We start from the raw sequence: 23,377 nt of genomic DNA, 5'->3' as shown, positions 1-23,377 counted from the left end.
CTCAGGGTCTTTTGCGTTTCCATACAAATTTAGGATTGTTTATTCTAGTTCTGTGAAAAATGCTATAGATGTTTTGATAGGGAGTGCATTAAATCTGTAGATTCCTTTGGGTATTGTGGACATTTTACTAATATTTGTTCTTCCAATCCGTGAGCATGGAATATCTTTCCATTTGTTTGGGTTATCTTCAGTGTCTTTCATCAAGGTTTTATAGTTTCTAGAGTATGCATCCTTCACTTCCTTGATTAAGTTTATTTCTGGGTATTTTACTTTTGGTGCAGTTGTAAATGGGATTCTTTTCCTAATTTATCATTCTGCTACTTCATTATTAGTGTATAGAAATGCAACAGATTTCTGTATATTGATTTTGTATCCTGCAACCTTACTGAATTCATTTATTCTAGTAGTTTTGGTGGAGTCTTTAGGGTTTTCTGTATATAGTATCGTGTCTTCTGCAAATGGTGAAAGTTTTAGTTCTTCCTTACCAATTTGGATGCCTTTTATTTCTTTTTCTTGTCTGATTGCCGTGGCTAGGACTTCCAGTACTATGTTGAATGTAAGTGGTGAGAATGGATATTCTTGACTTCTTCCTGATCTTAGAGGAGAAGCTCTGTTTTTCCCCATTGAACATGATGTTAGCTCTGGGATTTTCATGTATGGCCCTAATTATGTTGAGGTTTATTTCCTCTAAATCTACTTTGTTGAGAGGTTTTTATCATGATTGGATGTTGTATTTTGTCAAATGCTTTTTCTGTATCTATTGAAATCCTATGGTTTTTATACTTTGTCTTGTTGATGTGATGTGTCAGGTTGATTATTGATCTATGAGTATTGAACCACTCTTGCATCCCTGGAAAAACCCTACTTGAGCATGGTGAATGATTTTTTAATGTATTGTTGGATTTGTTTTGCTACTATTTTGTTGAGGAATTTTGCATCTATCAGAGATACTGGCCTGTAGTTCTCTTTTTTGGTAGTGTCTTTATGTGATTTTGGTGTCAGCGTAATATTGGCCTTATATGAATTTGGAAGCTTTCCTTCTTCTTCTCCTTTTTGAAATAGTTTGAGAAGAATAGGTAGTAACTCTTCTTTAAATGTTTGGTAGAATTCACCTGTGGCCACCTGGTCCTGGACTTTTGTTTGTTGAGAGTTTTTTGATTACTGATTCAATTTCATTGCTGGTATTTGGTCTGTTCAAATTTTCTATTTCTTCCTGCTTCAGTTTTTGGAGTTTATATGTGTTTAGGAATTTATTGATTCCTTCCCAGGTTGTAGCTGTAGGGTTAGGTTCTTTGTTTGAGATTTTTCTTGCTGCTATAGGTAAGCCTGTATTGCTATAAACTTCCCTCTTACAACCATTTTTGCTGCTTCCCCCAAATTTTGGACCATTGCATTTTCATTCTCATTTGTCTCCATGTCTTTCTTTATTACCTCTTTGATTTCTTGGTTGACCCATTTATTATTTAGTAACATATTAATCTTCATCTATTTGTGTTCTATCCAGATTTTTTTCTTGTGGTTCATTTATAGTTTCATAGTGTTGTGGTTAGAAAAGATGCATCTTATGACTTCAGTCTTTTTGAATTTGTTGAGATTTGTTTTGTAGCCTAATACGTGATGTATTTTGGAGAATGTTTTATGTGCTCTTGAAGAGAATATGTATTCTTCTGTTTTAGGGTAGAATATTCTGAATATAGCTCTTATTTTTAAGAAAAAATTTTTAATGTTTTATTTATTTCTGAGATAGAGAGAGAGAGGCAGCATGAGCAGGAGAGGGTCAGAGAGAGAGGGAGACACAGAATCCGAAGCAGGCTCCAGGCTCTGAGCTAGCTGTCAGCACAGAGCCCGACGTGGGGCTTGAACCCACAAACCAGGAGATCTTGGCCTGAGCTGAAGTCGGACGCTTAACCGACTGAGCCACCCACACGCCCCTGAATATAGCTTTTAGATTCATCTGATCTAGTATGTCATTCAAAGGCACTGTTTCTGTGTTGACTTTCTGTTTGGATGATCTACCATTGAGTTAAGTGGTGTGTTAAAGTCCCTTACTATTATTGTAGTACTATTAATTATTTTATTTGTTTTTTTTTTAATGTTTATTTGTTTATTTTGAGACAGAGAAAGAGAGAGGGAGAGATTTAGAGTGCAAGCAGGGGTTGGGCAGAGAGAGAGGAAGAGAGAGAATCCCAAGAAGGCTACACACTATCAGTCAGAGCCTGATGCAGGGCTCAAATTCACGAACCTGTGAGATTATGACCTGAGCTGAAATCGAGGCAGATGCTTAACTAACTGAGCCACCCATGTGCCCCATTTGTTTTTATTGGCTGCTTTATGTATGTGGGTGCTTTTATGTTGGTTGCAAAGGTTTTATAATTAGTCTATCTTCTAGTTGGATTGTTCCCTTTGTGATTATGTGGTGTCCTTCTTTGTCTCTCTCTCTCTCTCTCTCTTTTTTTTTTTTTAACTCTGTTTTGTTCTACAGGTATTGCTACTCTGGCATTCTTAACAAATGCTTTTCCATCCATTCACTTTAAATCTGCATGTCTTTAGGTCTCAAATAAGAGACCTACTTGTCTTCAGGTCTCAAATGAGTCTCTTCTAGTCAGCTCTTAGAGGGATCTTGCTTTGTTATTCGTTCTGTGACCTCATGTCTTTTGATTGGACCATTTATTCCCCTTACATTCAAAGTAACTATTGATAGGTATGTACTTACTGACATTTAAAAAAATTTTTAATGGTTGTTTTTGTGGTTCTTCGTTCCATTCTTCTGTTGCTCTCATCTCATGGTTTGCTGACTTCTTTAGTGATATACTTGGATTCCTTTCTCATTATTTATTGCAAATCTGTTACTGGTTTTTGATTTGTGGGTACCATTANCATGACCTAAGCGAAAGTTGGATGCTTAACCGACTAAGCCACCCAGGTGCCCCCATATATAATATCTTCTGCATATAACAGTCTAGGGGCTCCTGGCTGGATTAGTTGGTAGAGCATGTGACTATTGATATCAAAGTCATGAGTTCAAGCCCCACATTGAGTGTGAAGCCTACTTAAAAATATGCATATAGCAGGGGTGCCTGGGTGGCTTAGTTGGTTAAGCATCCGACTTTGACTCAGGTTGTAACCTTGCAATTTGTGAATTTGAGCCCTGCGTTGGGCTCTGGGCTGACAGCTCAGAGCCTGGAGCCTGCTTCAGATTCTGTCGCCCTCTCTCTCTGTCCTTCTCTGTTTGCTCTCTCTCTCAAAAATAAACATTACAAAAATATGCATATAGCAGTCTATATTAAATTGATGCTGACTTATTTTTAAACCCATTCTGAATCCATTGACTCATGTTTATAGAAATACTTAATTTTATGCCTTTTGTGCTTCCTACTTTAGTTACTCCTGCCTGTGGTCTGCCTTTCCACTCAAAGGATCCTCTTTAGCATTTCTTCTTTTGGGGGCTGGTTTAGTGGCAATGAATTTCATTCCCTTTTGTCTGGGAAGCTCTATCTCTTCTTCTTTTATGAATGATACCCTTGCTGGATAGAGTGTTCTTGGTTTCAAGTTTTTTCTTTTAACACTTTGAGTATGTCATGCCACCCTCTACTGGCTTCTCGTTTCCATTGAAACATCAGCAGATAACTTAAGGGGTTTCCCTTTTATATAACCGTTTCATTTTCTCTTGCTGCTTTTAAAATTCTCTATCCCTAATTTTTGCCATTTTAATTACTTGCTGTGGACCTCTTTGAGGTAATTTTATTGGGGGCTCTCTGTGCCTCCTGCCTCTGGATTTCCTGTTTCCTTCCCCAAATTAGGGAAGTTTTCAGCTATTATTTCTTCAGATAAATTTTATGCCCCTTTTTTCTCTTTTCTCCTTCTGGGATCCCTATAATACAAATTTTATCATGCTTCATGGTGTTGCTGAGTTCCCTTAGTCAATTTTAATGTTTTATTACTATTTTTTCTCTCTCCTGTTCAGCTTGAGTGTTTTCCATTACTTTGTCCTCCGGGTTACGGATCCATTGTTCATCTCTGATTGGTCCTTTTTTTATGTTTTCTGTCCCTGTGAGACCTCAGGGTCTCACTGAGGTCCTCCAGGCTTTTCTCCAGTACAGTGAGTATCTTTATGACCATTACTTTAAATTCTCTGTCTGGCAAATTACTCATCTCTGGTTTAGCTTGTGATTTTGTCCTTTTCTTTCATCTTGGACACATTCCTCTGTCTCCTAGATTTGTGTACCTGTCTATTTCTATGTGTTAGAAAAGTCAGCTATCTGTTCTGCTTTTGAAAGTAGAAAGGTCATATAGTAACCTGCAGTGCAATGTCCCCTGTTCACCAGAACCTTTTTCTTCAGGGGTGTCCTATGTGTGTTGTGTGTGTCTTACTGTTGTGGCTGAGCTGCATTTGCCTTCACTCCAGTCATCTGCAGTGGTTTGTTTGCCTGTTATGGGCAAGATTTGATCACTATATTGTTAGTAGGCCAGTCCAGGCTGGGGCTGATTTAAGTTGAGTCAGACTAGGCATTTGCTGGAGCTATGGAAGCACCAAACTGCAGGGCACTTTGCCTGTATTTTCACCTTAGAAGCTTTCATTGGTGGGCAGGACCTGAAGTTAGACCATGTATCTGCCTCCAGCTCACTACTAGGGCTGCAGTTGGGCTGGGTTGTGTGGTAATCTTTCCCTCTCCCCAGGGCAGCAGTCACTGCCTGCATACTTACAGCCTTAGGCACCACGTTGGTCCGACTTCTACATCGGACATGTTAGAGGGCAGAGGTCTGTAGGAAAATGCAAGGAAGGAGGTGGTGGCACAGTGTCAGCAAGGTCCTTGCAGGTCAGTTGTGGGAGGGGACTTGCAGCCCCTTGGGAAAACTGCTAAGGACAGCTGGGTTGGAGGGTCGGATCTTCAGAAGCCCATGGGGGCAGGGTTTGCTGTTAGCTAGCTCCCCTCTGGTTCCCATAGATGTCCGTGTATTTAGGCTGAGGGGTGAGGGAGGGAAATGATGCCCACCAGCTCCTTTGTTCTTGAATAAGGCTTCCATATATCCCTGCCCCTCCAGCACACACTCTGAGATTAGAAAGTAAATCTCCTTCCTGTATACCCCTTGCATTTTTCAAACTGCCACTTCTGTGCTGTATTTCAGTGGGTGCTGTTTGTTGTGCTGTCTCTTCAAGTGTGATGACACAGTTTCCTATTTACTTCAGGCTCTCCCAGAGTCTGCTGATTTTTGAAGTTCCAGATGCTAAGCCCCACCGATTATAGGAACTTGCAAAGCCAGGCCCCTCTGGTTTTCAAAGACAAATGTTATGGGACTCATTTTCTCAGTGGCAATCCCCTGTGCCTGGGATGCCTAGCACAGGGTGTGCTTCTCTCCCCTCTCTATGCTCCTGGCACCCCCCCACCCCCCAACACTGGGTTTGCTTTGTTCCCTGTAGCATCTCTGCTTTTCCTGTCCTCTTCAATGTGGTCTCTCGTCTACATTTAGCTGTGGAGAGTCTGTTCTGCTGTCTTCAAGTTGTTTTCTGAGTTATTTACACTGATGTGGGTGTTATCTTGTTGTATCCATCCAGGACCCTTATACTACACCATCTTCCTTGGAAGTTCTGTATTTTAACTCTTAACAGTTACTGCAGAATCACTTTTCAAAGGGTTGTAATAGTTCATACCTCTCCCAGCAATGCATAAAGTTACTCCATTCCTACATCTTTACCAGCCATAAATGTTACCACTCTTTAATTTTTCTTATCCTGGAATTTAATAAATGATACCCTGTTGTTGCCTTATGCTGCATTTCCTTGTTCACTGGTGACGTCGGTTCTGTAGTCATGTGTCTATTATGCATTTGGATTTCTTCTTAACTGTCCATGCACATTTTATGCCTGGTTTGTCTTTTTCTTTTCTTTATTTTGAGAGAGAGCATGTAAGGGTAGAGGGCTGGAGGTAGAGGTGGGAGAGAGAGAGGCAGAAAATCTTAAGCAGGCTCCATGCTCAGTGTGGAGCACAACACAGGGCTCAATCCTATAACCCTGAGATAGTGACCTGAGCTAAACTCAAGAGTTAGATAGATGCTCTACTGACTGAGCCACCCATGCACCCCCCCCCTTTTTTAAATTTTATTTTTAAGTAATCCTTACACCCAGCATGGGTCTCATACTCATAACTTTGAGATCAAGAGTCTTATGCTCTTCCACCTGAGTCAGCAAGGTACCCCTGTGCCTGTTTTTTCTATTGGGTTGCATATGATTTCTTTATCAACGTAGAAAAGCTTTTGTATTAGGAATTTTAAATCAATTATGTATTACAGTTTATTGCTCTTTTTTTATTTTGTTAATGTGATTTTTTCCCTTAGAATTATTTTACATTTCTATGTATTCAGATATGTTGTTTTTTTCTTTATCACTTTAGGTTTCCTGATTTTTGTTAGACCTCCTCTAAGAATTATCCTATTTTTGTTTTTGTTTATTTTTTAACATTAACATTAAATTTGTAATCCCTTAGAAATTTATATATAGTGTAAGTCAAGGGTCTAATTTTGATTTTCTGGTTTCTTGAATAGTGTCAATTAAATAAATATATACTTATTGGGCCTCAAAATTAACCTTGTACCCATTTAATTTTGTATAATCTATCACTAGGTCAAAGGTTAAATATTGGATATATAACCCCTTCAAAAAAAAAAAAAAAGACCAGAGTCCAAAAGTTTGTATAAATTTCTGATTTGTGATGCTGAATTTTTTCTCTGTGATGCTGAAAAACAAAACAAAACTTTTTTTCCCCATTTCTGAATGTGTATATACTTTACCACTACTTCAACCAGGATTAAATAGATTTTTTCGTATTGTATTTTGTGTCCCTTCCATTTCTGCTCATCTAGAGCAGGGGTTGAAATGTGTTTTTCCTATAAAGACCTGTATAATAAATATTTTAGACTTTGTGGAGCATATATTCTGTGTCACAGCTACGCTGCCATTATAGTGCAAATGCATCCATAGGCAACATGAAAAGGAATGAACCTGTTTTCCAGTAAAACTTTAATAAAAAAGAAAAGAAAAAGAAAACAGTAGCAAGCTACATTTGGCCCATGCACTGAAGTTTGTAAGTCTTTGAGCTAGAGCATTATTAACACCTTTTCTTTTTCTTTTTTAGTTCTTTTCTGTTTTTTTTTTTGTTTTGTTTTGTTTTTTTTTTCTGTTTTCTTCCAAGAGTCTAAGCCAGTGTTCTTATAGAAGGTCTCATTCTCTGGATATCTTACTATTCTTCATGTGATATTTAACTTACTTTTTTTGTTCCCATGTTTCCTGTAAAATGAAAATTAAGTCTAGAGATTTGTTTCATAGGAAACATTTTTTTCAATTTATAGATGAACTTCTTAGCAGAAGTTTTGCTCAAGGAGAGGAAGGAGAAGTTATTTTTAGGTTGCAGAGTTTAATGGATTGATAAACTCTTATGGGATCCAGCATCCGAGAAAGGTTGGCCAGAGCAAAGGGAATAATAGAAAATGTCCCTGGGTACTAGAAACAGAGTTTTTAGTTTTCATGAAGCCATCCATCTATTGATCATTCATGAATGGACTCACTGCACTCAAAGTATTCAGTCTGACTGGCTACTGAAATTCTGGTTTTAAAACCTTAACTGTCTTTTTAGTCTCTCCTAATTAAAGCACATTTTAAAGCTTTGAATGGTTCTGGATTTGTTTTTCTTTATAGGATCAACCTTAAATACAACTTTTATTGTCATTCGTCAAGAGAGTAGATGGCTTATGTAGTGACTTCCTAATTCATTATTAAAATGTTCAGTTTTATGACATCTCAGAAAGGCTCATTTGATCTTTTTTGTACTTTGGTATAATACGCCACCATCAATCCTTTTCTAAATGGTTTTCTGTTCTTTAGATGGCAACCATTAGTTCTATGCATGTCCTGTCTGATTAGCATTCTTTTAAATGCTGTGCAAAGGCTCTACGATAGTTTTAAGTGGTCTACATCTAGATTTATATCTAAAGGGTTTTTTTTTTTTTAATTTTTATTTTATAGCCTCTTCCAAGCATAGTCTTAAGGTAAACCTGAGGTAGGAAAAATGACATCAGAATAATTCCACTAATCAGTGGTAATCATGGCCTTTCATCTGTGCAGTTCAGAGAGCTACAAGAATATTGTCTCATAATTCTCAAATGTCTCTGTGAAGTGGGCAGGCAAATACTATTACCCTAACTTACAGAAGTAGGTTGTGGTCTTTAAAAGGTTAGAGAGGCATTTCACATAGAGTTTTTAAAAACAAAAGGAGAGATAAATTTTAAAAACTGTTTCTTCATCTTTCTTTCTTCAAGTCCATAGTTACTCTTTTCAGAATTATCAGGATTATCATAATGTGTTTGAAATTTTTCTAGCCAAAATATAAAAACATGAAATGAAATTTCAGTCTTCTGATTAGTCTGTTTCATGCTCAACTAAACATTTCTGGTGGGTGCTTACTACATAGTTAATGATAATGTTCCCTCTTACCAAAATGCTTAAGGCTTTACAGAGAACAGTGAACACACTATTATTTATTGTGTATTACCTTGAGGTCTTCAGTATTAATAACATTTTGTTCTTAAATGTTGGCTATGACTAGACAGTATGCCTAGCATCTAAAACCAATTTGGGGTGCAGGTTATTAATATTCTTAACTTTTGAATATGGACGTTTTTAATATGAATGTGTTATTATTTCAGATATATTTCTTTCTCTCATTTTCTGTTTGAGTCAGTGACATCACCATCATACTTTTAACGTAGGCTGGAAATATCAGTGATCTTCATTACTTTTCTCTTCCTCACCTCCAGTCCATTTGGTTACCTGGTCCTGTATGTGAGTAACATTTTGCGGACCCATCTATCATTCATTCCCATGGCCACTGCCCTAGATCAGGTCCTCTTCTGGTCTCTAGTCTTTTCCTTTTCTACTTTTTCACACTGCTTCCTGAAATATACATCTGACCATTTAACTCTCCTTGAATGGCTTCTATTACTTGAAGTCCTAATGCCTTAATATGAAATCTTATCTTGACTGTATTCCATCCTGAGACACCTTCCATTAGACTAGACTTTTGAACTTTATATAAACATTCTGCACTATTTTTTTTTATTTTTTTATTTTTTTTTAATAGTTTATTGTCAAATTAGTTTCCACATAACACTCAGTGCTCATCCCCACAAGTGTCCTCCTCCATGCCCATCCCCCCCTCCCCCCACATCCATCAGTCCTCAGTTTTTGTCAGCATTCAAGAGTCTCTCATGGTTTGCTTCTCTCCCTTTCCCCCACCATTTCTGCCCTTCTTCTCCCCCTTGTTCCTCCGTCAAGTTCCTCCTAATCCTCCTATACGTGCAAACATATGATATTTATCCTTCTCTGCCTGTATTTTTTTTTTTAAATATTTTTTTATTTATTTCTAGGGGAGAGAGAGAGACAGCGTGAGCAGGGGGAGGGTCAGAGAGAGAGGGAGTCACAGACTGAAACAGGCTCCAGGCTCTGAGCTGGCAGCCAGCACAGAGCCCGACGCGGGGCTCGAACCCACGAACCGCGAGACCATGGCCTAAGCGAAAGTCGGACGCTTAACCGACTAAGCCACCCACGCGCCCCATTCTGCACTATTTTTGTACTTTTACTGTTCCCTCTACTCGGAAATATATCTTCCTCTATTTCTTCCTGTAAAACTCCTAGTACAGATGCCATTTCTTTCATGAATCTCTTTATTTCTTCCAGTGAGACTTGATATCCCCTTTGTATATACATTTATAATACCTGAACTAAACCTTTTCTGTTGCATCTTTGACATTTTATTCTGAATTGTAGTTCATTGTGTATATATATATCTCTTCTACCTTGAGCTTATTATGGGTGGAAACTGTATGTACAGCACAGTCACACATTAATAAGTTTGTATATTGTAGTTTTGCTTTCAACTTTAAAAAATTTTTTTTAAAGTTTTTTAAAATTTATTTCTGAGAGAGAGAGAGAGGGAGAGGCAGCATGAGCAGGGGAGGGTCAGAGAGAGAGAGGGAGACACAGAATCTGAAGCAGGTTCCAGGCTCTGAGCTAGCTGTCAGCACAGCCTGATACGGGGCTCGAACCCACGAACTGTGAGATCATGACCTGAGCCAAAGTCGGACGTAACCGACTGAGCCACCCAAGCGCCCCTGCTTTCAACTTTTAATTGAAGTCTAATTCATTGAGCAGATCAATTGAGCAGTTTCAAGAATTGATTCATCTTTATACTGTCCCTAAAAAATTACTAGAAAGAATAATTTTGTTTCACAGGTGATAAAAGCTTAAGAAAAAGTTGTCTTTGTATATGTTTCCTGAAATCAGCAATGTTAGATAGAAATGGAATCTTCTTTTATCTTTAGTAAACCATTCTATGTGTTCTACCTGTCTTCTTTTCTATGAAATTGTTGTAGGACATTGATACAAACTGACAGAATTCAAAACATCCAGTAGTTTTTTCCATTCTTACATCCTTCCCATCAGCCGCTTATTCATCATTTAGAAGTGCCTGCTGTGTTCCGGCACAATTCTAGATGCTAGAGATACAACTGTAAACAAACAGTCCAAGTTTAGGAAACAGTCATGTAATAGTCATTTAAAAAAAATAGAGTTGTACAGAATGCTATAGTGCTAATGCTTTATCTCTATGTTTGTCAGAATCTGGGCTAAGTGGCTCAGTTTGAGTTTATTTTATTTAATGTATATTTGTTTAAGAGAGAGAAAGAGAGGGTATATGTGAACAGGGAAGGGGCAGAGAGAGAGAGAGAGAGAGAGAGAGAGAGAGAATCCTAAGCAGGCTATGCACTGTCAGCACAGAGCTGGACATGGGGCTCAAACCCACAGACCTGTGAGATCATGACCTAAGCTGAAATCAAGAGTCGTACACTTAACCAGTGGAGCCACAAATCCTTGCTTGTCTATCGCCTTCCTTGCCTGTGCTAAATTTGGTTAAGGCTTATATTTTGGGTCCTAGATTATATGGTGAAGTATGAGTATTAAATCTAAATAGAGTTTATTAAACTTAAATATAATTTTTTGAGATAATGTGTGATTCATGCTAGATAATATATGAGCTCTTAGAAAAATCATAGAACATTAAATTTTTTAAAAAATTTAAGTTTTATTTATTTATTTTGAGGTAGAGAGCAATGGAGGGACAGCGACGGAGGGGGCGGGGGGCATGGAGAGAATCCCAAGCAGGCTCCACATTGTCAGCACAGACTCTGATGTGGGTCCCGAACTTACAAACCTGTGAGATCATGACCTTAGCCAAAATGAAGAGTCAGATGCTCAACCGACTGAGCCACTCAGGCATGTGCAGGTTAGTGTTCTTTAAAACTGCTCTGATCATGTTGTTTATCTGGCCAGAAATTATTAATGGTTCCCATTACTTTGATGATAAAATTTAAGTTCCTTAGCAGTGTGTATATGGCCTTTCTCAGCTGTGTCTTATAAGATATTTTGTCTGAAAGAACAAAGTATACAGTTAATACATTTGATATTTTAGTATCCAAGCTCTTGGTGAAAAGTCAGTAGCTCTATTCTCCTGGCCATTTGTCTCCAGGAATTTCAGTGAGAGTATCAACTGGACTAGAAGCCTCGGAATCATTTGTTGCAAAAGAAAACAGATATGGCTCTGAGGTTGAAATAAGAGCCACTAGAGGCATGTCTCTACGTTAAAAAAAATTTTTTTAATGTTTTATTTATTTATTTTTTTGAGAGAGACAGAGTGTGAGCAGGGGAGGGGCAGAGAGAGAGGGAGACACAGAATCCAAAGCAGGCTCCAGTCTCTGAGCTGTCAGCACAGAGCCCAAAGCGGGGCTCAAACCCACGAATCGTGAGATCATGACCTGAGCCGAAGTCGGACGCTTAACCGACTGAGCCACCCAGGCGCCCCTCATGTCTGTACATTTTGAATACACATAGTGGTGGGTTCCAGGGCTTGTGCCCTGGTGGAAGACTTGTGTGAGACCAGCTCTGTCCATCCAGCTTCATGCCTGCTGATAGGCAGTCTGATGAAAGCTCTGTCGGACGATTAACCTGACAATGTGCCAAACTGTCCAGTAACTTTTCTTTGAGTTTTAAATTCTAAATGTTTTTATTGATCAGAAAGAAATAGCCCTTTAGAGACCATTTAATTTTGGCTTTGAAAGCCTTGACCGCCACGGTGCCAAGAGAGTTAACTTACAGTGTGGTTGGTTAAATTGACATTCTTCTGGGAATTTTTCAGAACTCCAAGTTTCATAGGTCAACACCCAGCCTTATCCTGTATTTTGAAAAAAGTCGGGAGAACAGCAGCATGTAACTTTTGGCAAGATAAGAAATGCAATGATCCTCCTCCTCTTAATGGCTCCTCATTATCTATAAACTTTCTCTTTTAAAGATTATCCATAAAAATTTTAGCTCTTTGCTCTAGAATTCAGTGTCTTTTACAGGTTTTTTCCCCCATCTGTGTCTAATTCTTTCTCTAAGGAATTCTTCTTCAGCCAAACTGGCCTATACATTCTCCTTCCTCTTCCCAGCATGCCAGGCATATTCCTACCTCAGAGTCTTTGTACATAATGTTTTCCCAGCCTGAAATATCCTCTCCAGTCTCTAGCTTGCAAGGCCCAGCTTAATGTTTACTTCCTCAAATCAGAATAATGGTAAGTTCTATACCAACATTAATAAGTACTTTTTAAATAAAGGATCTACTACTTCACTGGCAAAAGAAATCTGCACTATGAATTTATAGTAAGCTCCAGGTGACTGGACAGTTTGCAAATAAAGTAAAATTTCAGGGATATCACATAAAAATGGAGTTTCTGGGAGTCTTTTGAAATAACAAAGATATGCCAACAGTAGGCCCACTCTTCTACAAGCACCAGGTGGGAGCTGAGAAATGATTATCCTTTTAAATGATACTTGAATTTGCCACTTTAGTCCCACCGTCCACATATTACCCCCAGCCTGCTTTGGCTCTTTTTTTTGGCCCTTCTACCCCATGGGCAATTGAATTTAAGCTGGTGGCTATAGAGATACCCAAAGAAAATGAATGGCTAGTCTTCCAAGGAAGAAAGATAGTTTATCAAGGTCCTTGATAGTCTGTGTTTAACAGCTAAGAGAGGTAACTTCATACTAGTTTCCTATCTTGTAATTGATAATAATTAGTGAGAATAACTCATAAAGTAAGGACACTTAATCATGGGTTAGGATACCAAGAAATGAAATACTTTGTTTTTTAAATGTTTATTTGTTTTTGAGAGAGAGAGGGAGAGAGAGAATGAATGAGCAAGCGAGCGCAAACAGGGGAGGGTCAGAGAGAGAGAGACAGAATCCAAAGCAGGGTCCAGGCTCTGAACTGTCAGCACAGAGCCTGATACAAGGCTTGGATTCATGGATGTTGAGATCTTGACCTGAGCTGAAGTTGGCTGCGTAACCTACTGAGCCACCCAGGCATCCCAGAAATGAAATACTTTTAAGAAAGTAATTTTTTAAAAATCTTGGCTCAGAGGAGGAAGTAATCACTAAGAAGGGCTGTCTGAGCCCCTGATATCACTTTTTGGGATCCATTTCCTCTACAGGGTGTGCCCTTTGGGATCATAGAATGGAAGCAAAGATTTCAAAACAACTATTGTATAGGAGCAGGAATTAATTTTGTTCTCAAATGTAGTAATTCCTATCTCTTTTCTCATCTGACTCTTCATATAAACATTTTGGTTAGGCAGTAATTGTTGGTAATTGTCCAACGTTTTAAATATTTTCAAGTTCTTTTTTTTTTTTTTAATGTTTATTTTTGAGAGAGAGAGAGAGAGACCCAGAGTTCGAGTGGAAGAGGGGCAGAGAGAGAGAGAGGGAGACAGAGTCTCCAGCAGGCTCCAGGCTCCCAACTGTCAGTACTGAGCCTGATGCAGGACTTGAACTCAACGAACCTCGAGATCATGATCTGAGCCAAAGTCGGACACTTAACCAACTGAGCCACTGAGGCACCCCTCAAGTTCTTTTTTCATATTTTTGCATTTAAACTTCTGTAAACCTTACAGAGTGGAATAGAATAGATGAAGAAAGTCAGACTCAAGGAATTTAATGAATTATCCAAGTTCCATGTGAATATTATATGATAGAATTGGAAGTAGATCCCAGATCTTCAGATTTCTTGCCTTGTGTTTGTAATTTTATACTGTCTTGGTCATCATTATCTCCTTATGAATGGTCTCATCCTGCTTTTGTATGTGCTATCAAAGGATGGAGGCAGGGGCGCCTGGGTGGCTTAGTCGGTTAAGCATCCGACTTTCGCTTAGGTCATGATCTCGCGGTTCGTGGGTTCGAGCCCCGCATCGGGCTCTGTGCTGNGATGCTAAGCCCGTAGTAAGGAGACAATAATATAAGAATTGAATTTTGGAACTGGGTCAGCCTCTATCTGTAATGTATTCAGTCTTCTTTAACTCTTTGTATAAACTACCCACAAGTTAACTAAAGTTTCTTCATTAAGCCAAAAGTTTTATTCTATCTCTTTACTGTAGATAAAAAAATATTGATCTTTGTGATCTACTGAAATTGCCTTTTAAATTGTTTTAATTTATTGTTTTGTTTTGTTTTTTTAAATTTTTTGTTTCTTTTCCTCTTTAGACTGTGAGCTTCTTAAAGGTAAAAACTCTTAACTTGTTTGCTACTGAACCCTCAGTATCTAGAACTACACCTGGCCAGTGTAATACATTCAATTAAGTATTTGATACCTAATTTGCTGACTTAGTATTTTATGATCCTCCATTAAGGACCTGCTGTCCCAAATCAAATGTTGGCTGCTTTCTGACATCCACTTTCTCCCTTAAGTGCTATAGGGATGGTTAGCCCTGTGAAGAAGGAATGTGAACATTGATCTAGAGCTTTTTGGAGTTGAAGCAATTACATTTATGTGGTAAACATCACAGAGTCAGGTGGCAAATAGGTTTAATTTGCATACCTTTTCTCTCAATGCTGCTTGTACCTTAGTCCTTTGTAGACATCAATACTTTCAAATCCCTTTGGTTCAGAGTTATCATGTGTTGAGGTCTGTCTATACCATGAAGTGGGAGAAGTTGGGAAGCATTGCTTTTTAGACTGTAGTCAAAGTCTGAGATTCTGGGCTTAGTAAGAAGTCTTCTACATGGTGAGAGTTCTGTGGTAATGTAGCTGAGGGAAATAACCAGACATGTTTGAACCAGTGCGTCTGCAAGTCTGCTGTTTCCAAGAACAGAAAGCACACAAAACTCCAGATTCTAAAAGGTTAAGAAAGGCTTACTGTTTAGTACCAAAACTTTGCCAGTTTCTTCATAGTTGAACTTGACCTTTTCTGATTTCTAGGTGTTGAATCCATTGGGTGGTCTTGTTGAATAAAGACCTCTATTAAGAAGGGAGAAGAAGGCAAATAGCATGTCTGATCCTTGCAGGGAAAAAGACTGTTGAAAGAGCACAAAGCTCTCAGGATGTTAAGTAACACTGTAAAAACATGCATGAGTTGATTTACAGTTTGGGGTTGTCATAGCCTGAAGCGGTTGGTGCTATTCCCCCATGTAAGAACTTTTTTGTTTCTCCAGGACAATGTCAGGCCCCAGGAGGTTTTCACATGACTGTCACTATTAAGAGCCAAGTGCCTGTTTTGAAGAAAACAGAGTTGGTAGTTCAAGTGTTCAGCAGAACTCATTATAAAGTGTCAGAGGACAGGATGTGTGTAACAGGGTAGAAAGAGAAACTAATATTTACTGAGAGTCTGTTTCACACTAGACATGGGTGAATGCTTGCAAATGTGCTGTCTTTTTAAAAAAGATTTTTTAATATTTTTTGTGTGTGTGTGAGAGAAAGAGTCTGAGTGCAAGTCGGGAAGGGGCAGAGACAGAAGGAGACACAGAATATGAAACAGGCTCTGGACTAAAGGCTGGCAGCACAGAGCCCTATGCGATGCTCGAACTCATAAACTGTGAGATCATGACCTGAGGTGAAGTTGGACGCTTAACCGCCAGAGCCACCCAAGCACCCTGCAAATGTGCTTTCTTACTTAGTCTTTATAACAGTCCTATGAGATAGGTATTATTCTCCCATTTTCTAGATTTGGAAACCAAGACATCAAGAAACTTAAATGACTTTCCCAAGGTCACACAGCTAATAACTGAGCTAGATCTAAATTGTCTAACTCTCAAACCAATAATTTTTCCCTCTTAACACTTTGGGTTCCATGGGTAATAATAGAGATGGCTCACTTCCTGATCTTCCTATACATGGAGAGGGAAACTGAGTATAAAATGGCAGAATTTACATGCATTTACATATTCCTTTCTAACTCTAACCTTCAAAAAATTTTTTCAAAATGTTTTAAATATAGTGAACTTTTAAACATAGTACTGAGCTCTCACGAGCGATAGGGTAGAGTGACATGAGAAGTGTTTTTCTCCCCAAATTAAAGGTAATCACAAAAGTATATGTGATTTCCAGAGGCTATTAGTGATTTTAAGGATATGTAGCATCTTCACTGGCATATGTTTAGATTTAAGCTCTAGTTGATAACTGCATTTTGAAAGCAGTTTTACTTTTATTCAGAGTATTTCTTGGAAGCTTACTCAGAATTAGGTTCTCTGTCCTGTAAATGACAGAATTATTAGAAGTTCTGTCTTAATGTTCACATTATAGCATTTTTCTTTTCATTGATGAAGATAAAGGCTTTGCATTAGAATTTTCTTTTCTCTTTTTCATAATACAGATGTAAACCCTCAATTCAGCCCAGTGATGAGAGTATGATTTTCTGTTTGCTTTGCTGGAAGCCCCTTCTCACAGTTTGAAATGTGGGACACAGGAATTTTCTTGTTTGTTTCATTTTATTTTCTTTACCCTTAGGCATCATTTGGTTTTCATTTGAAGTTCTAATTGACAGAGAGGGGAAAAACAAAAATGATGGAACATTTGAGTTAATAACATAGGAAAACCCATATTAAATTAGATTCCAGATCTCAAAAGTGAGTTTGTACTTTGATACTTTGAAGAATTGGTGCAGATGTTATAATCCTTCTTTTGTTTTGTTATAACCTTTGGCATAGAGGAGTGATCTGATAAATAGAATAATTGTATTGGTGTTTTCTAAGAGAAAGTTGGGAGGATGAGATTATCATACTAAAACAATGGATTGGAAATGCTGTGGCTACCAGCCCCCTTGCCCTCTTGCATGGGCAAGGAAATTATGGAAATGAAGTATGAATGGCATCTTAACTGTGGACTTCCTGATTTTTTCAGTGTTATGTTGAATATTAAAATTTCTCAATTTGACTTTAAGAAAATTACTTTATTTGGGTATTCTCTTCTTTCTTAGGATTGACAGGAAGGATAGAATTTGCACCTGAGCTCCTGATGAAGCTTTTTGTCAGAGTACTTGTTAGCAGTCTCCTAAACAAGTTCATGTTCTTGACAGCTCTAGCCTGCAGTCTTTGTGTTCAGTGCCTTTGTCACACTCTTCCACTCCACTTCACTGGCCTGAGCCATGGCAAGAGCTCCGCAGGAAGGAACATGCCCAGGGCGCCTGGGTGGCTCAGTCTGTTAAGCATCTAATTCTTGATTTTGGCTCAGGTCATGATCTCATGGTTTATGAGTTTGAGCCCCCCCACCCTCATTGCTGACAGCATGAAGATTGCTGGGGATTCTCTCTCCCTCTCTCTTTCTGCTTCTGCCCTGCTGGTATACATGTGCATTCTCTCTCTCTCTCAAAATAGATAAGTAAACTTAAAAAAATAAAAAGAAGGAAAGAAGGAACATGCCCTATGTAGTACTTCTGGTATTCTTCCACCAGCCAGGGCTAATAAGTACAGTACAGGCGGCAGCAGGATATCCAGAGGCAGCCGTTAGGAGCATCCAGGCAGTGAGCTGCTGCTGTTGCTTTTAGGCTAGTACTGAACTACAGTGGCTAGACTGGATTGCTAGAGGCCGCCTGTACTATCAGAGTAAAAGTACTTCTTTTTCTCTTTGGGAAAGTAGAGATGCTGCTTAATCACCCAGTGTCATTTCAGGGTTGCTGGATATGAGATAATACGGCAAAATCAAGAGGAGGTATAAGATAGTTTTACACTCACTCCAAAACTGTATTAAATTGCTTTAGATGCATTATCTCATTAAATCTTCACAACAGTCTTAGCAGCTAAATCTGTTAAAATTGCATTTTTAGAGTAGAAAGTTTAAACCTAGCCAGCCACACTGCTAAAATGGTGGAGTTTTGATGTACATCTGAATTTAGGTTTGTAGGATTCCAAAGCCCATGTCCACTAATTGTTGGGGATAGGTACTTAGTACATAGATAGGTATCCCTTCACACATAGAATGTCATTGTGAGGAAACATCAAACTAACCCAAATTGACATTCTATAAAATAACCAGCTTGTACTCTTCAAAAATGTCAGGATCAAGAAACACAAGAAAGGCTGACTGAAAAACTATTCCAGATTAAAGGAGGCTAAAGATGCATGACATCTAAATGCAGTCAATGTGTGACTGTAGATTTGATTTGGGAGCAGGAAAAAGACTTTATAAAGGGCACTCTTTGGACATTTGATAAAATTTGAATATAGACTGGGTTAGATAGTAGTGTTTATCATTATTATATAACCATAGCTTAAAAAGGAAATGCCCTTGTCTTTAGAAAACATGCACTAAAGTTTTTAGGAATAAGAGGACATAACGTCTCCTACTTTTAAGTGGTTGTGAAAGAGAAAGAGAAGATGACAAAGCAAATGTATCAAAATATAAATGGTGAATTTGGGGAAAGTATAGTAAAACCATATTTTTGTCAAATTTTCTTGTATACTGTATATGATATAATGACTCAGAAACAAGGAAACCCATCTAAGTCAAGGCATCACACCCAAAAATTAAGTACCATTTTGATATATGTCATACTGTCAAAATATTTTTCTTATACTTCCATTGGGGACATACCCCACTTTGCTTCAAAATAGTTACTTGTTTTTAACTAATCTTTTTGTCCCATTACTTTTGACCCTTTTTTGATAGTTCATATTTCTGGTTTGTTTAGACATAATCTTGGATTGACTGACAAGTGTATTCTTTTTAATGAAAGGATAGACTGCAAAGTAGAGTAAGCATTTTTTACTAATCATTTATGTTTGTTATTTTTATTTATAACAAGTGTATATGCAGCCTGCATCCTCTTTCTGTTTTTTTTTTTTTCCGAGTTTATTTATTTTGAATGACAGAGCACAAATGGAGTAGGGACAGAGAGAGGGAGAGAGAATTCCAGGCAGGCTCTGCACACAGGCAGTACAGAGCTCAATATGGGGCCCAAACCCATGGACCACAAGATCATTACCTGAGCTGAGATCAAGAGTTGGATGCTTAACTGACTGAGCCACCAGCTTTTTCTGTTTTAGGTGATTATCATCAAGCCTTGATTATGTATGAGTGAACTCTGCTATTTTGGGTATTATCAAGGGCTCTTTTTTCCTTCACCCCACCCAGTCCAATTTATCTTGACTTGGCCAGAGAATATCGGTAGGTCAAATATTAAGGATGTTAAAAGTTTGAAATAATAACTTAATATACTTTTTTTCAGTACTTTTTCACTCACTTTTAAAAATGTGAGATATAATTGACATATAACACCATCTTATTTTCAGGTGTACAACATAATGATAATTGTATATGTTGCAAAATGGTCATATTTATCTTTTTGCATTCCATAAGTTGATGTGATTTTTTTCAAGATGAATAATTTGGTGCTCTTGGGTTAGACGGTAAGGCAGAACTGGGAATTCCTTCTGATTATAGATGGAAAGAACCTCAGGTTAAGCAGGTATTTTGGTTCTACTGACTGTGAATTGGAAGAAGAAGTGTGTGCGGCTGTGTGAGTGTGTTTATTTAGAGAGAGAAAGAGAGAGCAGGGGAGGGGCAGAGAAAGAGAGAAGCCCAAGTAGTCTCTGCTCTGTCAGCACAGAGCCTGATGTAGAGCTCGGTTCCATGAGCTGTGAGATCATGACCTGAGCCGAGATCAAGAGTTGGACACATAACCAGCTGAGCCATCCAGGATCCCCTGAAAGAAGTCTTAAACAAGAGGCTCCACACATTAGTCAGTTGACTAAGGTAAACATTACTTCTACCTTTCCTGTTGATGGGAACAAGTAGCTGTATATAAAACCGAATCCTTGCAGTCTACCCACTGCCCCCCACTCACAGAAAGAGAGAGGGGATAAAAGCCATCTTGCCTTAGAATAAGAACTTAGTCCCTTTATAATATGATTCTCTGTCCAGATTTCATGCACACATTAGTTCAACTATGCAGCCATCCCATTACACTTAAAAAATGCTAGAAATCTTCCATGGCAACTAGGATATACTCATTGTCTACCCAGATATTTTTATAGGTCACTTTAGATAGACTTTGGGTTATCATACTGTCAACACTTCGGTTTCCTGTGAGTCTTTGTTAAAGTTAACTGAATCATAGAATAACTTTCACATGAGGGTACTTAGTGACTATTAATGATGGTGTTTATGTTATATCTGTATGAGTCAGGATTGCAAAATGGTTAAGTGCTCAGACTCTGACTCTAGACAGACCTGAGTTTAAAACTTGCTCTGCCACTTACTACTTGTGTGGCCTTAATAAACAAGTTCCTCATCTTTCCTTACTTTCATCTTCTATAATATAGGATAAAATTATCCTCAACAAAATGAAATGATACATGGAAAGCACTTAGCATGTGATGCCTGGTATTTTGTATGTATTCAATAAATGTTAGCCATTGTTAATTATCATTGCTATTAACATTATCATTAGTGTAATTTCTGTATCCCCCTGAATTTGCTAATGTTTTCAGATGCCTTCCAAAGTGTACTGAATGAATGGTGACCAAGTAAGAAACTCTGTTTCTTTGCCAATTAGGAACTGACTACTTGTTCTGCCTTTTGCAAAGGACTGAACTTTAATCTCTAGTTTCTAGAACTCTGGGCAATTTTAAAAAATGAGGCTTTTCTTTCTTTTCCTCCATAAATTGGACCAGAAGTATATCAAAGACCATAAAGTCCATTGTATTATCTGATGAAGTCTTCTTGCTGGATTTAGCTTAAAAGATCTGGATCAGATAGATAAGGTCTGTCTGTCACTTCTACAGTTCTTCAGAGTGCTTTAACTCTGGCTTGCTTTCTTCCTAGTTAATAGGCCTGTTGTAAGGATCAGAGGAGGCCATTCATGCAAAATGGCTTTCTAAACTGTAAAGCACTGTGATAATGTGAAGGATGATTGTTCAAAGGCCCCAGCAACCTAAGTGATGTCCGAATCCAACCCTAGGTAATAAAGATGCAATCTCCTCTCTTCCTGCCACTTCAGAAGTTTGTAGTAAATTATTTGAGCTCGAGAGACTCATGGCTAACTTCATGCAGTGATTATGAATCCTTTCTTCTTCATTCACCCCCATATTCTCTCACAGAATGATGTGCCAGATTCTTCTGAGTCAGTCTTCAGGCCTGGACTTTGGGACACAGCATGGTGAGCTTCATAGGATCTGGGAATGAGGATTAGGAAAGATTTCTTTTGTACCATTTTCCAATCCCCTTCCTGGCAGCCCTTATCCTGGCAGCCCACATAGATTAAATGACATTTCAAAATTGAGTTCAGTGAGGATAAGACCAGATGAGGCTTCTGCCAAACTGGGCTGACAGACCTGAGTAATCAGTAGATAGCGTACATGCAAACGGATGTGTGTGTGTATGTGTGTGTACATGCTTCTGGGCTATTAGAAATTTTTTTCTGTACAATATTAACAGCAAGCCTAGAATTGTGTGTAAGATCATCATCATTATCACCCATCACAAATATAGAGTGCTTGGTAAACACAGGACCCTCTAAGCTGTGGTGTTTATTATGAATTGAATTGTGTCCCCTGCCAGCCAATTCATGTGTTAAAATCCTAACCCTCAAGGCCTTAGAATGTAATTGTGTTTGGAGTTTTATTGGAACCCCAACAAAATTAATCCCCCTTTCCCACAGCCTTGACCAAAAAAAAATTTATCCAAAACTTTTTCTCCCCAAATCACTGTTTTCTGAATTTGAAAGTCCTCCTATCCATAGTCATTTCATCCTTTGCCCTGTTTACATAGCTTTATTTGTTGTCTCAAGAGAAGGGTGAAGGTAAGTGCTTCCTTTTTAACTGTGCCTATTTCTGCTTAATTGTGCCTTCATGAATGACTAAAATCACATTGAGACACCTAGGACATACAGAGACGGTGTAGTTGGTAAGACAAGTTGGTGATCTCTCTAATTGGAGAAAATCTGCAGTCCCAGAATTGGTTTGATTAGTATGGCTTCTGTTTTCCTCCCCTGCCAAGGAGTTTGTCATTCATTGCTACACTCTGGTCTTTTAATTGGGTGTATTAAGATGTTTCCCCCCATCTTAATCTGTAGATTATCAAGAACCCCTTAGAGAGCAAGTACCATTGCACATTGTTTCTGCCTTCATAATGGTATTACCTAAACAAGCAACTCTGGTTGAGTTTTGTTTTGTTTTGTTTTAATCTTCTCTATTCCTTTCATGTAAATATATTTTAGTTTGTTTATCAAAGTTGTTTGCAGATGAGTTTGCTCTGGAATGTACCTCATCAGGAATGATGAGGGAGCCCCAATTTGAATTTCAACTAAAATAAGCAACACTTTTTTTTCTCATGTGCTAAAGACTTTTGTCAATTTAGTTTTTCCAAGATTTAAGTGAAATCTTTTCCTCCTTCAGTATGATTTGCCTTTCCAGCTGTTGAGCGATTGTTCCTTTGGTTCTTTGTCCATTGTCACATGGGAACTAGTTCTACTTAGCCAAGAGCCAGTATGATTTCTTGCAAATCAAACCAGATCACCGAAAAAATGGCATTTTACCTAAATATTTTTCACCAAAAGTTTTTCAAAAAACAGGAAATCTTAACAGCTAAACATTAAATCCTGCCGAAAATAAAAAAGCTATCAAATGAACTGAAACACGTTTCGAAAAAGATAGAAATCAGCCAGTGATCTAATTGTATTGAGCTTTTAGTGTTTATATAACTCAGCTTCATTTTATTTTCTTTTGCTGGGTGTTTCTAAAATAGTCTCTGTAAATGCTTAAGTCTTGGTGCTTATGTAAATCAGTACAAAATCAGATTATCTCTGATTAGTTCCCATTCTACTCTAAAATGTACATGAGTCAGGCTGGAAAGTGTCTGAACTCAAGAGTCAGATATGGGTATTAGCAAGGAGTGGATTGAATCAAAGAGCTGGGATTTCTGGCCTTCCCATAAAACTGGGACTTGTCTCTAGGTTTCTTGTTTTATCTAATGGTAAAATGGAGATTGATGGTACTTCTCCCTTTCATTTTATCTACTGACCTGTACTGGGAA

The 23,377-nt window shown here is 38.2% G+C and overlaps 1 protein-coding gene across 2 annotated transcripts in view; it reads left to right on the top strand.

Moving 5' to 3' along the window:
• The window catches only part of COMMD1 (copper metabolism domain containing 1), a 196,881-nt gene that overhangs the window by 160,406 nt on the left and 13,098 nt on the right, over positions 1–23,377 (top strand). The window lies entirely within an intron of this gene.

This window comes from Crocuta crocuta, unplaced genomic scaffold, assembly GCF_008692635.1.
Source record: "Crocuta crocuta isolate KB4526 unplaced genomic scaffold, BGI_CrCroc_1.0 scaffold113, whole genome shotgun sequence".
In the NCBI taxonomy this organism is placed as follows: domain Eukaryota; kingdom Metazoa; phylum Chordata; class Mammalia; order Carnivora; family Hyaenidae; genus Crocuta; species Crocuta crocuta.
The sequence above is the reverse complement of the archived record's forward strand: the minus strand, read 5'-3'. Positions and strand labels throughout refer to the sequence as shown.